Genomic DNA, 14,227 nt, shown 5'->3' on the forward strand with positions numbered 1-14,227 from the left:
ATGTTTTCTGCTTCAATTTCGGTCATTTCACAAAGGTGCTCATTTCTTGAGTGAATATGCAGTTCTACTCAAGAGTAAGCAACTAAGCGAAATAAAGCCATGGAACGCTTATTTGCCTTCTATCTATGCATTCTGACACTCCAACAATGTGTTCTGCTTCAATTTGACTCATTTTACAAAGGTTCTTATTCCTGGAGTGAACATGCAGTTCTACTCAAGAGTAAGCAACTAAGCGAAATAAGGCCAGGGAACGCTTATTTGCCTTCTATCTATGCATTCTGACACTCCAACAATGTTTTCTGCTTCAATTTGGCTCATTTTACAAAGATGCTTATTTCTGGAGTGAACATTCAGTTCTACTCAAGAGTAAGCAACTAAGCGAAATAAAGCCATGGAACGCTTATTTGCCTTCTATCTATGCATCCTGACACTCCAACAATGTTTTCTGCTTCAATTTGGGTCATTTCACAAAGGTGCTCATTTCTTGAGTGAATATGCAGTTCTACTCAAGAGTAAGCAACTAAGCGAAATAAAGCCATGGAACGCTTATTTGCCTTCTATCTATGCATTCTGACACTCCAACAATGTGTTCTGCTTCAATTTGACTCATTTTACAAAGGTTCTTATTCCTGGAGTGAACATGCAGTTCTACTCAAGAGTAGGCAACTAAGCGAAATAAAGCCATGGAACGCTTATTTGCCTTCTATCTATGCATCCTGACACTCCAACAATGTTTTCTGCTTCAATTTGGGTCATTTCACAAAGGTGCTCATTTCTTGAGTGAATATGCAGTTCTACTCAAGAGTAAGCAACTAAGCGAAATAAAGCCATGGAACGCTTATTTGCCTTCTATCTATGCATTCTGACACTCCAACAATGTGTTCTGCTTCAATTTGACTCATTTTACAAAGGTTCTTATTCCTGGAGTGAACATGCAGTTCTACTCAAGAGTAAGCAACTAAGCGAAATAAGGCCAGGGAACGCTTATTTGCCTTCTATCTATGCATTCTGACACTCCAACAATGTTTTCTGCTTCAATTTGGCTCATTTTACAAAGATGCTTATTTCTGGAGTGAACATTCAGTTCTACTCAAGAGTAAGCAACTAAGCGAAATAAAGCCATGGAACGCTTATTTGCCTTCTATCTATGCATCCTGACACTCCAACAATGTTTTCTGCTTCAAATTGGGTCATTTCACAAAGGTGCTCATTTCTTGAGTGAATATGCAGTTCTACTCAAGAGTAAGCAACTAAGCGAAATAAAGCCATGGAACGCTTATTTGCCTTCTATCTATGCATTCTGACACTCCAACAATGTGTTCTGCTTCAATTTGACTCATTTTACAAAGGTGCTTATTCCTGGAGTGAATATGCAGTTCTACTCAAGAGTAAGCAACTAAGCGAAATAAGGCCAGGGAACGCTTATTTGCCTTCTATCTATGCATTCTGACACTCCAACAATGTGTTCTGCTTCAATTTGACTCATTTTACAAAGATGCTTATTTCTGGAGTGAACATGCAGTTCTACTCAAGAGTAAGCAACTAAGCGAAATAAAGCCATGGAACGCTTATTTGCCTTCTATCTATGCATTCTGACACTCCAACAATGTTTTCTGCTTCAATTTGGGTCATTTCACAAAGGTGCTCATTTCTTGAGTGAATATGCAGTTCTACTCAAAAGTAAGCAACTCACCGAAATAAAGCCATGGAACGCTTATTTGCCTTCTATGTATGCATTCTGACACTCCAACAATGTTTTATGCTTCAATTTGGCTCATTTTACAAAGATGCTTCTTTCTGGCGTGAACATGCAGTTCTACTCAAGAGTAAGCAACTAAGCGAAATAAGGCCAGGGAACGCTTATTTGCCTTCTATCTATGCATTCTGACACTCCAACAATGTGTTCTGCTTCAATTTGACTCATTTTACAAAGATGCTTATTTCTGGAGTGAACATGCAGTTCTACTCAAGAGTAAGCAACTAAGCGAAATAAAGCCATGGAACGCTTATTTGCCTTCTATCTATGCATTCTGACACTCCAACAATGTGTTCTGCTTCAATTTGACTCATTTTACAAAGATGCTTATTTCTGGAGTGAACATGCAGTTCTACTCAAGAGTAAGCAACTAAGCGAAATAAAGCCATGGAACGCTTATTTGCCTTCTATCTATGCATCCTGACACTCCAACAATGTTTTCTGCTTCAATTTGGGTCATTTCACAAAGGTGCTCATTTCTTGAGTGAATATGCAGTTCTACTCAAAAGTAAGCAACTCACCGAAATAAAGCCATGGAACGCTTATTTGCCTTCTATGTATGCATTCTGACACTCCAACAATGTTTTATGCTTCAATTTGGCTCATTTTACAAAGATGCTTCTTTCTGGCGTGAACATGCAGTTCTACTCAAGAGTAAGCAACTAAGCGAAATAAAGCCATAGAACGCTTATTTGCCTTCTATCTATGCATTCTGACACTCCAACAATGTGTTCTGCTTCAATTTGACTCATTTTACAAAGGTTCTTATTCCTGGAGTGAACATGCAGTTCTACTCAAGAGTAAGCAACTAAGCGAAATAAGGCCAGGGAACGCTTATTTGCCTTCTATCTATGCATTCTGACACTCCAACAATGTTTTCTGCTTCAATTTGGCTCATTTTACAAAGATGCTTATTTCTGGAGTGAACATTCAGTTCTACTCAAGAGTAAGCAACTAAGCGAAATAAGGCCAGGGATCGCTTATTTGCCTTCTATCTATGCATTCTGACACTCCAACAATGTTTTCTGCTTCAATTTGGCTCATTTTACAAAGATGCTTATTTCTGGAGTGAACATTCAGTTCTACTCAAGAGTAAGCAACTAAGCGAAATAAAGCCATGGAACGCTTATTTGCCTCCTATCTATGCATCCTGACACTCCAACAATGTTTTCTGCTTCAATTTGGGTCATTTCACAAAGGTGCTCATTTCTTGAGTGAATATGCAGTTCTACTCAAGAGTAAGCAACTAAGCGAAATAAAGCCATGGAACGCTTATTTGCCTTCTATCTATGCATTCTGACACTCCAACAATGTGTTCTGCTTCAATTTGACTCATTTTACAAAGGTTCTTATTCCTGGAGTGAACATGCAGTTCTACTCAAGAGTAAGCAACTAAGCGAAATAAAGCCATGGAACGCTTATTTGCCTTCTATCTATGCATCCTGACACTCCAACAATGTTTTCTGCTTCAATTTGGGTCATTTCACAAAGGTGCTCATTTCTTGAGTGAATATGCAGTTCTACTCAAAAGTAAGCAACTCACCGAAATAAAGCCATGGAACGCTTATTTGCCTTCTATCTATGCATTCTGACACTCCAACAATGTGTTCTGCTTCAATTTGACTCATTTTACAAAGGTTCTTATTCTTGGAGTGAACATGCAGTTCTACTCAAGAGTAAGCAACTAAGCGAAATAAGGCCAGGGAACGCTTATTTGCCTTCTATCTATGCATTCTGACACTCCAACAATGTTTTCTGCTTCAATTTGGCTCATTTTACAAAGATGCTTATTTCTGGAGTGAACATTCAGTTCTACTCAAGAGCAAGCAACTAAGCGAAATAAAGCCATGGAACGCTTATTTGCCTTCTATCTATGCATCCTGACACTCCAACAATGTTTTCTGCTTCAATTTGGGTCATTTCACAAAGGTGCTCATTTCTTGAGTGAATATGCAGTTCTACTCAAGAGTAAGCAACTAAGCGAAATAAAGCAATGGAACGCTTATTTGCCTTCTATCTATGCATTCTGACACTCCAACAATGTGTTCTGCTTCAATTTGACTCATTTTACAAAGGTGCTTATTCCTGGAGTGAATATGCAGTTCTACTCAAGAGTAAGCAACTAAGCGAAATAAGGCCAGGGAACGCTTATTTGCCTTCTATCTATGCATTCTGACACTCCAACAATGTGTTCTGCTTCAATTTGACTCATTTTACAAAGGTTCTTATTCCTGGAGTGAACATGCAGTTCTACTCAAGAATAAGCAACTAAGCGGAATAAAGCCATGGAACGCTTATTTGCCTTCTATCTATGCATCCTGACACTCCAACAATGTTTTCTGCTTCAATTTGGGTCATTTCACAAAGGTGCTCATTTCTTGAGTGAATATGCAGTTCTACTCAAGAGTAAGCAACTCACCGAAATAAAGCCATGGAACGCTTATTTGCCTTCTATGTATGCATTCTGACACTCCAACAATGTTTTCTGCTTCAATTTGGCTCATTTTACAAAGATGCTTATTTCTGGAGTGAACATTCAGTTCTACTCAAGAGTAAGCAACTAAGCGAAATAAAGCCATGGAACGCTTATTTGCCTCCTATCTATGCATCCTGACACTCCAACAATGTTTTCTGCTTCAATTTGGGTCATTTCACAAAGGTGCTCATTTCTTGAGTGAATATGCAGTTCTACTCAAGAGTAAGCAACTAAGCGAAATAAAGCCATGGAACGCTTATTTGCCTTCTATCTATGCATTCTGACACTCCAACAATGTGTTCTGCTTCAATTTGACTCATTTTACAAAGGTTCTTATTCCTGGAGTGAACATGCAGTTCTACTCAAGAGTAAGCAACTAAGCGAAATAAAGCCATGGAACGCTTATTTGCCTTCTATCTATGCATCCTGACACTCCAACAATGTTTTCTGCTTCAATTTGGGTCATTTCACAAAGGTGCTCATTTCTTGAGTGAATATGCAGTTCTACTCAAAAGTAAGCAACTCACCGAAATAAAGCCATGGAACGCTTATTTGCCTTCTATCTATGCATTCTGACACTCCAACAATGTGTTCTGCTTCAATTTGACTCATTTTACAAAGGTTCTTATTCTTGGAGTGAACATGCAGTTCTACTCAAGAGTAAGCAACTAAGCGAAATAAGGCCAGGGAACGCTTATTTGCCTTCTATCTATGCATTCTGACACTCCAACAATGTTTTCTGCTTCAATTTGGCTCATTTTACAAAGATGCTTATTTCTGGAGTGAACATTCAGTTCTACTCAAGAGCAAGCAACTAAGCGAAATAAAGCCATGGAACGCTTATTTGCCTTCTATCTATGCATCCTGACACTCCAACAATGTTTTCTGCTTCAATTTGGGTCATTTCACAAAGGTGCTCATTTCTTGAGTGAATATGCAGTTCTACTCAAGAGTAAGCAACTAAGCGAAATAAAGCAATGGAACGCTTATTTGCCTTCTATCTATGCATTCTGACACTCCAACAATGTGTTCTGCTTCAATTTGACTCATTTTACAAAGGTGCTTATTCCTGGAGTGAATATGCAGTTCTACTCAAGAGTAAGCAACTAAGCGAAATAAGGCCAGGGAACGCTTATTTGCCTTCTATCTATGCATTCTGACACTCCAACAATGTGTTCTGCTTCAATTTGACTCATTTTACAAAGGTTCTTATTCCTGGAGTGAACATGCAGTTCTACTCAAGAATAAGCAACTAAGCGGAATAAAGCCATGGAACGCTTATTTGCCTTCTATCTATGCATTCTAACACTCCAACAATGTGTTCTGCTTCAATTTGACTCATTTTACAAAGGTGCTTATTCCTGGAGTGAATATGCAGTTCTACTCAAGAGTAAGCAACTAAGCGAAATAAGGCCAGGGAACGCTTATTTGCCTTCTATCTATGCATTCTGACACTCCAACAATGTGTTCTGCTTCAATTTGACTCATTTTACAAAGGTGCTTATTACTGGAGTGAATATGCAGTTCTACTCAAGAGTAAGCAACTAAGCGAAATAAGGCCAGGGAACGCTTATTTGCCTGCTATCTATGCATTCTGACACTCCAACAATGTTTTCTGCTTCAATTTGGCTCATTTTACAAAGATGCTTATTTCTGGAGTGAACATTCAGTTCTACTCAAGAGTAAGCAACTAAGCGAAATAAAGCCATGGAACGCTTATTTGCCTTCTATCTATGCATTCTGACACTCCAACAATGTTTTCTGCTTCAATTTGGCTCATTTTACAAAGGTGCTTATTCCTGGAGTGAATATGCAGTTCTACTCAAGAGTAAGCAACTAAGCGAAATAAAGCCATGGAACGCTTATTTGCCTTCTATCTATGCATCCTGACACTCCAACAATGTTTTCTGCTTCAATTTGGGTCATTTCACAAAGGTGCTCATTTCTTGAGTGAATATGCAGTTCTACTCAAGAGTAAGCAACTAAGCGAAATAAGGCCAGGGAACGCTTATTTGCCTTCTATCTATGCATTCTGACACTCCAACAATGTGTTCTGCTTCAATTTGACTCATTTTACAAAGGTTCTTATTCCTGGATTGAACATGCAGTTCTACTCAAGAATAAGCAACTAAGCGGAATAAAGCCATGGAACGCTTATTTGCCTTCTATCTATGCATTCTAACACTCCAACAATGTGTTCTGCTTCAATTTGACTCATTTTACAAAGGTGCTTATTCCTGGAGTGAATATGCAGTTCTACTCAAGAGTAAGCAACTAAGCGAAATAAGGCCAGGGAACGCTTATTTGCCTTCTATCTATGCATTCTGACACTCCAACAATGTGTTCTGCTTCAATTTGACTCATTTTACAAAGGTGCTTATTCCTGGAGTGAATATGCAGTTCTACTCAAGAGTAAGCAACTAAGCGAAATAAGGCCAGGGAACGCTTATTTGCCTTCTAACTATGCATTCTGACACTCCAACAATGTGTTCTGCTTCAATTTGACTCATTTTACAAAGATGCTTATTTCTGGAGTGAACATGCAGTTCTACTCAAGAGTAAGCAACTAAGCGAAATAAAGCCATGGAACGCTTATTTGCCTTCTATCTATGCATTCTGACACTCCAACAATGTGTTCTGCTTCAATTTGACTCATTTTACAAAGATGCTTATTTCTGGAGTGAATATGCAGTTCTACTCAAGAGTAAGCAACTAAGCGAAATAAAGCCATGGAACGCTTATTTGCCTTCTATCTATGCATTCTGACACTCCAACAATGTTTTCTGCTTCAATTTGGGTCATTTCACAAAGGTGCTCATTTCTTGAGTGAATATGCAGTTCTACTCAAAAGTAAGCAACTCACCGAAATAAAGCCATGGAACGCTTATTTGCCTTCTATGTATGCATTCTGACACTCCAACAATGTTTTATGCTTCAATTTGGCTCATTTTACAAAGATGCTTCTTTCTGGCGTGAACATGCAGTTCTACTCAAGAGTAAGCAACTAAGCGAAATAAAGCCATAGAACGCTTATTTGCCTTCTATCTATGCATTCTGACACTCCAACAATGTGTTCTGCTTCAATTTGACTCATTTTACAAAGGTTCTTATTCCTGGAGTGAACATGCAGTTCTACTCAAGAGTAAGCAACTAAGCGAAATAAGGCTAGGGAACGCTTATTTGCCTTCTATCTATGCATCCTGACACTCCAACAATGTTTTCTGCTTCAATTTGGGTCATTTCACAAAGGTGCTCATTTCTTGAGTGAATATGCAGTTCTACTCAAGAGTAAGCAACTAAGCGAAATAAGGCCAGGGAACGCTTATTTGCCTTCTATCTATGCATTCTGACACTCCAACAATGTGTTCTGCTTCAATTTGACTCATTTTACAAAGGTTCTTATTCCTGGATTGAACATGCAGTTCTACTCAAGAATAAGCAACTAAGCGGAATAAAGCCATGGAACGCTTATTTGCCTTCTATCTATGCATTCTAACACTCCAACAATGTGTTCTGCTTCAATTTGACTCATTTTACAAAGGTGCTTATTCCTGGAGTGAATATGCAGTTCTACTCAAGAGTAAGCAACTAAGCGAAATAAGGCCAGGGAACGCTTATTTGCCTTCTATCTATGCATTCTGACACTCCAACAATGTGTTCTGCTTCAATTTGACTCATTTTACAAAGGTGCTTATTCCTGGAGTGAATATGCAGTTCTACTCAAGAGTAAGCAACTAAGCGAAATAAGGCCAGGGAACGCTTATTTGCCTTCTAACTATGCATTCTGACACTCCAACAATGTGTTCTGCTTCAATTTGACTCATTTTACAAAGATGCTTATTTCTGGAGTGAACATGCAGTTCTACTCAAGAGTAAGCAACTAAGCGAAATAAAGCCATGGAACGCTTATTTGCCTTCTATCTATGCATTCTGACACTCCAACAATGTGTTCTGCTTCAATTTGACTCATTTTACAAAGATGCTTATTTCTGGAGTGAACATGCAGTTCTACTCAAGAGTAAGCAACTAAGCGAAATAAAGCCATGGAACGCTTATTTGCCTTCTATCTATGCATTCTGACACTCCAACAATGTTTTCTGCTTCAATTTGGGTCATTTCACAAAGGTGCTCATTTCTTGAGTGAATATGCAGTTCTACTCAAAAGTAAGCAACTCACCGAAATAAAGCCATGGAACGCTTATTTGCCTTCTATGTATGCATTCTGACACTCCAACAATGTTTTATGCTTCAATTTGGCTCATTTTACAAAGATGCTTCTTTCTGGCGTGAACATGCAGTTCTACTCAAGAGTAAGCAACTAAGCGAAATAAAGCCATAGAACGCTTATTTGCCTTCTATCTATGCATTCTGACACTCCAACAATGTGTTCTGCTTCAATTTGACTCATTTTACAAAGGTTCTTATTCCTGGAGTGAAAATGCAGTTCTACTCAAGAGTAAGCAACTAAGCGAAATGAGGCTAGGGAACGCTTATTTGCCTTCTATCTATGCATTCTGACACTGAAACAATGTTTTCTGCTTCAATTTGGCTCATTTTACAAAGATGCTTATTTCTGGCGTGAACATGCAGTTCTACTCAAGAGTAAGCAACTAAGCGAAATAAAGCCATGGAACGCTTATTTGCCTTCTATCTATGCATTCTGACACTCCAACAATGTTTTCTGCTTCAATTTGGCTCATTTTACAAAGATGCTTATTTCTGGAGTGAACATTCAGTTCTACTCAAGAGTAAGCAACTAAGCGAAATAAAGCCATGGAACGCTTATTTGCCTTCTATCTATGCATTCTGACACTCCAACAATGTGTTCTGCTTCAATTTGACTCATTTTACAAAGATGCTTATTTCTGGAGTGAACATGCAGTTCTACTCAAGAGTAAGCAACTAAGCAAAATAAAGCCATGAAACGCTTATTTGCCTTCTATCTATGCATTCTGACACTCCAACAATGTTTTCTGCTTCAATTTGGGTCATTTCACAAAGGTGCTCATTTCTTAAGTGAATATGCAGTTCTACTCAAAAGTAAGCAACTCACCGAAATAAAGCCATAGAACGCTTATTTGCCTTCTATCTATGCATTCTGACACTCCAACAATGTGTTCTGCTTCAATTTGACTCATTTTACAAAGGTTCTTATTCCTGGAGTGAACATGCAGTTCTACTCAAGAGTAAGCAACTAAGCGAAATAAGGCCAGGGAACGCTTATTTGCCTTCTATCTATGCATTCTGACACTCCAACAATGTTTTCTGCTTCAATTTGGCTCATTTTACAAAGATGCTTATTTCTGGAGTGAACATTCAGTTCTACTCAAGAGTAAGCAACTAAGCGAAATAAGGCCAGGGAACGCTTATTTGCCTTCTATCTATGCATTCTGACACTCCAACAATGTTTTCTGCTTCAATTTGGCTCATTTTACAAAGATGCTTATTTCTGGAGTGAACATTAAGTTCTACTCAAGAGTAAGCAACTAAGCGAAATAAAGCCATGGAACGCTTATTTGCCTTCTATCTATGCATTCTGACACTCCAACAATGTGTTCTGCTTCAATTTGACTCATTTTACAAAGATGCTTATTTCTGGAGTGAACATGCAGTTCTACTCAAGAGTAAGCAACTAAGCGAAATAAAGCCATGGAACGCTTATTTGCCTTCTATCTATGCATTCTGACACTCCAACAATGTTTTCTGCTTCAATTTGGGTCATTTCACAAAGGTGCTCATTTCTTGAGTGAATATGCAGTTCTACTCAAAAGTAAGCAACTCACCGAAATAAAGCCATGGAACGCTTATTTGCCTTCTATGTATGCATTCTGACACTCCAACAATGTGTTCTGCTTCAATTTGACTCATTTTACAAAGGTTCTTATTCCTGGAGTGAACATGCAGTTCTACTCAAGAGTAAGCAACTAAGCGAAATAAGGCCAGGGAACGCTTATTTGCCTTCTATCTATGCATTCTGACACTCCAACAATGTTTTCTGCTTCAATTTGGCTCATTTTACAAAGATGCTTATTTCTGGAGTGAACATTCAGTTCTACTCAAGAGTAAGCAACTAAGCGAAATAAGGCCAGGGAACGCTTATTTGCCTTCTATCTATGCATTCTGACACTCCAACAATGTTTTCTGCTTCAATTTGGCTCATTTTACAAAGATGCTTATTTCTGGAGTGAACATTCAGTTCTACTCAAGAGTAAGCAACTAAGCGAAATAAAGCCATGGAACGCTTATTTGCCTTCTATCTATGCATCCTGACACTCCAACAATGTTTTCTGCTTCAATTTGGGTCATTTCACAAAGGTGCTCATTTCTTGAGTGAATATGCAGTTCTACTCAAGAGTAAGCAACTAAGCGAAATAAAGCCATGGAACGCTTATTTGCCTTCTATCTATGCATTCTGACACTCCAACAATGTGTTCTGCTTCAATTTGACTCATTTTACAAAGGTTCTTATTCCTGGAGTGAACATGCAGTTCTACTCAAGAGTAAGCAACTAAGCGAAATAAAGCCATGGAACGCTTATTTGCCTTCTATCTATGCATCCTGACACTCCAACAATGTTTTCTGCTTCAATTTGGGTCATTTCACAAAGGTGCTCATTTCTTGAGTGAATATGCAGTTCTACTCAAGAGTAAGCAACTAAGCGAAATAAAGCCATGGAACGCTTATTTGCCTTCTATCTATGCATTCTGACACTCCAACAATGTGTTCTGCTTCAATTTGACTCATTTTACAAAGGTTCTTATTCCTGGAGTGAACATGCAGTTCTACTCAAGAGTAAGCAACTAAGCGAAATAAGGCCAGGGAACGCTTATTTGCCTTCTATCTATGCATTCTGACACTCCAACAATGTTTTCTGCTTCAATTTGGCTCATTTTACAAAGATGCTTATTTCTGGAGTGAACATTCAGTTCTACTCAAGAGTAAGCAACTAAGCGAAATAAAGCCATGGAGCGCTTATTTGCCTTCTATCTATGCATCCTGACACTCCAACAATGTTTTCTGCTTCAATTTGGGTCATTTCACAAAGGTGCTCATTTCTTGAGTGAATATGCAGTTCTACTCAAAAGTAAGCAACTCACCGAAATAAAGCCATGGAACGCTTATTTGCCTTCTATGTATGCATTCTGACACTCCAACAATGTGTTCTGCTTCAATTTGACTCATTTTACAAAGGTTCTTATTCCTGGAGTGAACATGCAGTTCTACTCAAGAGTAAGCAACTAAGCGAAATAAGGCCAGGGAACGCTTATTTGCCTTCTATCTATGCATTCTGACACTCCAACAATGTGTTCTGCTTCAATTTGACTCATTTTACAAAGATGCTTATTTCTGGAGTGAACATGCAGTTCTACTCAAGAGTAAGCAACTAAGCGAAATAAAGCCATGGAACGCTTATTTGCCTTCTATCTATGCATTCTGACACTCCAACAATGTTTTCTGCTTCAATTTGGGTCATTTCACAAAGGTGCTCATTTCTTGAGTGAATATGCAGTTCTACTCAAAAGTAAGCAACTCACCGAAATAAAGCCATGGAACGCTTATTTGCCTTCTATGTATGCATTCTGACACTCCAACAATGTGTTCTGCTTCAATTTGACTCATTTTACAAAGGTTCTTATTCCTGGAGTGAACATGCAGTTCTACTCAAGAGTAAGCAACTAAGCGAAATAAGGCCAGGGAACGCTTATTTGCCTTCTATCTATGCATTCTGACACTCCAACAATGTTTTCTGCTTCAATTTGGCTCATTTTACAAAGATGCTTATTTCTGGAGTGAACATTCAGTTCTACTCAAGAGTAAGCAACTAAGCGAAATAAGGCCAGGGAACGCTTATTTGCCTTCTATCTATGCATTCTGACACTCCAACAATGTTTTCTGCTTCAATTTGGCTCATTTTACAAAGATGCTTATTTCTGGAGTGAACATTCAGTTCTACTCAAGAGTAAGCAACTAAGCGAAATAAAGCCATGGAACGCTTATTTGCCTTCTATCTATGCATCCTGACACTCCAACAATGTTTTCTGCTTCAATTTGGGTCATTTCACAAAGGTGCTCATTTCTTGAGTGAATATGCAGTTCTACTCAAGAGTAAGCAACTAAGCGAAATAAAGCCATGGAACGCTTATTTGCCTTCTATCTATGCATTCTGACACTCCAACAATGTGTTCTGCTTCAATTTGACTCATTTTACAAAGGTTCTTATTCCTGGAGTGAACATGCAGTTCTACTCAAGAGTAAGCAAATAAGCGAAATAAAGCCATGGAACGCTTATTTGCCTTCTATCTATGCATCCTGACACTCCAACAATGTTTTCTGCTTCAATTTGGGTCATTTCACAAAGGTGCTCATTTCTTGAGTGAATATGCAGTTCTACTCAAGAGTAAGCAACTAAGCGAAATAAAGCCATGGAACGCTTATTTGCCTTCTATCTATGCATTCTGACACTCCAACAATGTGTTCTGCTTCAATTTGACTCATTTTACAAAGGTTCTTATTCCTGGAGTGAACATGCAGTTCTACTCAAGAGTAAGCAACTAAGCGAAATAAGGCCAGGGAACGCTTATTTGCCTTCTATCTATGCATTCTGACACTCCAACAATGTTTTCTGCTTCAATTTGGCTCATTTTACAAAGATGCTTATTTCTGGAGTGAACATTCAGTTCTACTCAAGAGTAAGCAACTAAGCGAAATAAAGCCATGGAGCGCTTATTTGCCTTCTATCTATGCATCCTGACACTCCAACAATGTGTTCTGCTTCAATTTGACTCATTTTACAAAGGTGCTTATTCCTGGAGTGAATATGCAGTTCTACTCAAGAGTAAGCAACTAAGCGAAATAAGGCCAGGGAACGCTTATTTGCCTTCTATCTATGCATTCTGACACTCCAACAATGTTTTCTGCTTCAATTTGGCTCATTTTACGAAGATGCTTATTTCTGGAGTGAACATTCAGTTCTACTCAAGAGTAAGCAACTAAGCGAAATAAAGCCATGGAACGCTTATTTGCCTTCTATCTATGCATTCTGACACTCCAACAATGTTTTCTGCTTCAATTTGGCTCATTTTACAAAGGTGCTTATTCCTGGAGTGAATATGCAGTTCTACTCAAGAGTAAGCAACTAAGCGAAATAAAGCCATGGAACGCTTATTTGCCTTCTATCTATGCATCCTGACACTCCAACAATGTTTTCTGCTTCAATTTGGGTCATTTCACAAAGGTGCTCATTTCTTGAGTGAATATGCAGTTCTACTCAAGAGTAAGCAACTAAGCGAAATAAGGCCAGGGAATGCTTATTTGCCTTCTATCTATGCATTCTGACACTCCAACAATGTGTTCTGCTTCAATTTGACTCATTTTACAAAGGTTCTTATTCCTGGAGTGAACATGCAGTTCTACTCAAGAATAAGCAACTAAGCGGAATAAAGCCATGGAACGCTTATTTGCCTTCTATCTATGCATTCTAACACTCCAACAATGTGTTCTGCTTCAATTTGACTCATTTTACAAAGGTGCTTATTCCTGGAGTGAATATGCAGTTCTACTCAAGAGTAAGCAACTAAGCGAAATAAGGCCAGGGAACGCTTATTTGCCTTCTATCTATGCATTCTGACACTCCAACAATGTGTTCTGCTTCAATTTGACTCATTTTACAAAGATGCTTATTTCTGGAGTGAACATGCAGTTCTACTCAAGAGTAAGCAACTAAGCGAAATAAAGCCATGGAACGCTTATTTGCCTTCTATCTATGCATTCTGACACTCCAACAATGTGTTCTGCTTCAATTTGACTCATTTTACAAAGATGCTTATTTCTGGAGTGAACATGCAGTTCTACTCAAGAGTAAGCAACTAAGCGAAATAAAGCCATGGAACGCTTATTTGCCTTCTATCTATGCATTCTGACACTCCAACAATGTTTTCTGCTTCAATTTGGGTCATTTCACAAAGGTGCTCATTTCTTGAGTGAATATGCAGTTC

The sequence above is a fragment of the Zootoca vivipara genome, chromosome 11 (genome assembly GCF_965207765.1).
Source record: "Zootoca vivipara chromosome 11, rZooViv2.hap1.1, whole genome shotgun sequence".
Lineage (NCBI taxonomy): Eukaryota > Metazoa > Chordata > Lepidosauria > Squamata > Lacertidae > Zootoca > Zootoca vivipara.